This window comes from Protobothrops mucrosquamatus, unplaced genomic scaffold (genome assembly GCF_001527695.2).
Source record: "Protobothrops mucrosquamatus isolate PMUCROS unplaced genomic scaffold, P.Mucros_1.0 scaffold1926, whole genome shotgun sequence".
Classification (NCBI taxonomy): Eukaryota; Metazoa; Chordata; class Lepidosauria; order Squamata; family Viperidae; genus Protobothrops; species Protobothrops mucrosquamatus.
In genome coordinates, this window is record NW_015388047.1 from 31,136 (window position 1) to 35,187 (window position 4,052).

The following is a 4,052-nucleotide window of genomic DNA, read 5'->3' on the forward strand; positions in this document are numbered from 1 at the left end:
CTAGCCCATAACCATCTTAAATTACCATAAAGTTCATTTTCTTTATTGATATATCTTCATATTTGTGACTGAAATGTGATTTTGTACTAAGTTTATATACATATAAATTTTCCTTTCAATGTTATACTTTGGGGAAGGAAAATTTCACTAATTATATACACACATACTATGTTTGTGTGTATGTATATGGGTATGTGTATGTATGCGTAATATATGTGTGTGTATATATATATATGTATCTGCATATGTGCATGTGTGTATTCAAAATTAATTAAGGAAGGTTCACGACAAGTATATAATTCTTTGTCTTGAAGAAGCTTTGGTACATCTATTTTAATATATTGTTTTGTAGGGCTATATAATAATTTTATTTGAACAAAAAATGAATAAAATAGTTTATGATTATCTTATGATTATTATTTGACAATACTTTAGTGCTGAAAAAGTATGGGAAGATACAAAATGTCTGTTGTCAGGTATAACTTTAGTTATCTATTTTATTGAATTCTGACATTGATTCATAGAATATTGTTAATCTTCTCTCATTTGATTCAGAATTGCCTCTCTAAGTGGCTTATAGCCCCCCCTCCACAGGCTCCCTACATGTTTCTTCCATTGATCCTTAACACATGAAATGCAATAAGTGATATGAATATAAAAATCAATTACTGGATTACATTTTTGATCACTCATTAATGCATGGTTATAGAAAATAAAAGTATGAAATTTCTTACCAGGGACCACTTCTGGTGTGGTTGCTGTGGTAGTTGTTTTGATACCAGGTTGAGCTGGAGTAGGTGGAGCTAAAAAAAACGGGTCAGAACATATTTTGAGATAATAACAATGAAGCCAGGCATGAAATAAAGTGTATAAAGTAAGGGAACTACCTTACTCCCCAGCATGACACTGTTGATGATATCTTTAGTAGTAAAGTGGTTATATATGTCCACTTACTAACGAAGTATTTTGCACACTAGACATTTACAATGTTTATAATATGAAACAGCCTCTGTCATGACTTAATGAAGTCTTTTTTTCCTCAGTGATGTATCCTCAAACTACAATGGCTACAGTAGCCTATGAGTTAATAGCCATAGCCTTGGAGCCAATAGTTTCACTGAACTTCTATATGTAGAAAGATCAACACTGAAAAAGCTATTTTTTTAAAAAAAAAAAATCCAATTGGAAGTTATTGATGCATAATAGTTGATTAGAAAGTTTCAATTTTGGAATGGAAAAAAAAGAAGTTGGTTATTCATTAAGACTCTTCAATAAGACCTGTTCATAAAGAAAATAAATTTAAATATCACTCCTATTGATTTATTTTTCATATTACTCTTCTATTTATCCAGTCATATGTTTCAGTGAATAATGAACAAAAACTAGAATAACTGTCCCTTTATCAGATTTAGAATCATCTTCATCACATGATCTTGATTCTATGCCTCTGTTTATACAACCCAGGATTGTATTAGCTTTTTTAGTGGCGGCTGGACACTGCTTACTCATATTCAAGTATCTTTTGTAGTAATCTGCTTATACATATCACTTAGTTACTAAGGAAAGATCTTTGCATACTAAAGATTTAAATGTTTATAATATGAAACAACCACTGTCATGACTCAATGAAGTCTTTTTTCCTCAATGATCTATCCTCTTATCAGTGATGGCTGGATTAGTCTTTGAGATGACAGCCACAGGTATGGAGCCAATACTTTCCCTGAACTTCTAGATGTAGAAAGGCTAATGTTAATTAAGCTAATTATTATTATTATTTTTAAAAAAGAAATCCAGTTGGAAGTTATGAAACCTATCATTGATGCATGTAAGTTTATTAGAAAGTTTCAGGTTTGGAATGGAAAAAAGAAGTTGGCTGCTCACCAAAAGTTGTTTCCCTCAAACCTGTGCATAAAGAAAGGATATTTAAATGACACTGTGTTGATTTTATCGTTCTTCCATTTATCCAGTCATATATTTCAGTGAATAATTTATAAAAACTAGAATAACTGTCTATTAGATTTAGAATCATCGTCATCATCTATTTACAGTCAGAAATCAGCTCTCTGTAGATAATACATATAACTACAGAGAACACCAAAAAGGTAATAAACAAATCCTATTTTTTTCTGATCGAATTAACTGTTCCTATACATACACAATATATCCACACACACATGCACATACTTTTAAAGCCTGTTTTTAAGGGGGAACCTAGATTACTAATTCCTAAAAAGCAACGGCTAGGGGGAAAATCTACCTTTCTAGAAATTTCTGGAGACAAGTGTGCTCCCATGGAGAGCTTTCTCCTGTTCTGACCTACTCATGGAATTTGACAATCAGTAATTAGCCAATTATCAAATAGCCAATTACCAAGTCATTTAGAATGGGCAGCATATGAGACATGTGTGGCTGTCTCTCCCAAAAGGAAGAGGCATATTCAATATTTCATGTATTTATGTCTTTCTTAACACGCATGGAAAAACACTTGGTTGCTTCCAGGAAAATGCCAAACCAACGAGGGATATCTTCACATAGAAGCAAGGTTTGATGCTTTTCCAGATCCACCCATGCATTGACATAACAAGAGAACCAAATGCAATTCATATCCAGCAAACAATAAAGAAAAGTAAAATGAAGGTTGACTCAGCCTTCCATCCTACAAGATTGTAAAATGAGGACCCAGATTGTTGAGGGCAATATGCAAATAATGCTGACTTTTCTAAACCTCCCAGAGAGTGCTGTAAAACACTATGGGGTGGTACTATTGTTATTGCTAAAGAAAAAAATACTTTTTCACTACTGAATATTGCATTAATATTCTGTGGTTTAATATCCAACTAACTGTTTCTGATTTTGAGGTAAGAAATACTCTGGGACAGGGGTAATCTGGCTCAGGAATTCTGGGAGTTGACATCCACGAGTCATAAAAGAGCCACGTTTGCCTACCCCTGCTCTAAGATTTCTTCTATAAGGGTGTTTTTTTTAATCAGTTATTTAAATCACTCACACAGAATAGCTGACCAGAAAAAGTTGGCTTTAAGACATGAAAAGGAGGTTATGGAACTTACCACTTGTTTCTTCAAGATGAACTGTTCAAAAAATAAAATTAAATAAAATTATATGTAAATGATATTACTCATATTAATTGTCGATACTATTATAACCAGTCATTAAAATCTGGTGTGATTACAACTAAAATGTGATAGTGAACTGAATTTTCTCAAAGCCATCATGAGGGTCAGTGTAAAGGCAGAATGGAAGGAAGGAGAGAATAATAAAATAACAAAGGCAGTAATATGGTCACTTACATTCCCCAGTTTAGAACATTCCCACCAAATAATACACCACACTTTCCATATGTGATTTTGTTTTGGGATTGGAATAATGAAAAATGATTGATCCTGAAATAGACATCTCAGCACATATACCTGCACAGTAATGTACAACTGAATGCTTGGCAGTTAAAACTTATTTACACCTCAGAGTAAAATGGCAGGCATTTCTCCAAATGAAATGGGACTGAAGTTCCCAGAAACAAGATAAACTATCTATAGTATTTAGAGTTTGGTAATATTGTTGAAATCTCTGGACTAAGCTTGAATGTCTATCATATTTTAATGTAACCCTCTTGAATTGTATAAATTGTTCTTAATTCCTGAGCAAAGAGTAAACATGACAATTTATGATCGATTGCACAGGTAGCCTGGATTTGGCATTTCTGACCACCTTTCAAGTTCTTCCCAAGGACCTGGGATAGGCAGATGTGGATGTTTGATTGTGTTGCATATATTGTTGCAGGATGTATGTTGTTCCAAGTAAAGCTGCTTTTTGCAATTGACTGATGATGAATTTATCAGTGCTGATGGTGTTCAAATGGTGTTCCAGTTGTTTTGGGATTGCATCTGTTACTATTGGTACTACCTTTGCTTTCTTTTGCCATAGTTGTTCTATTATTATTTTGTTGATTATTTAGTTTAGTTTACTTATTATTTGCAAACAATATTTTTTTAAATCTCTTGGAAAACTATAGATTGAGAGTACAAACATATTTG

At 32.8% G+C, this 4,052-nt stretch overlaps 1 long non-coding RNA gene across 1 annotated transcript in view; it reads right to left on the reverse strand.

Moving 5' to 3' along the window:
• Positions 1 to 742: 742 nt before the first annotated feature.
• LOC107294365 overlaps positions 743 to 4,052 on the reverse strand; it is a 7,297-nt gene continuing 3,987 nt past the window's right edge. Inside the window, exons 3-5 of the long non-coding RNA XR_001549043.1 lie at positions 3,069 to 3,089; positions 1,882 to 1,902; positions 743 to 803 (exon numbers count right to left, since the gene is read on the reverse strand). This is a non-coding gene — a long non-coding RNA (uncharacterized LOC107294365). The remainder of the gene's footprint in view (positions 804 to 1,881; positions 1,903 to 3,068; positions 3,090 to 4,052) is intronic.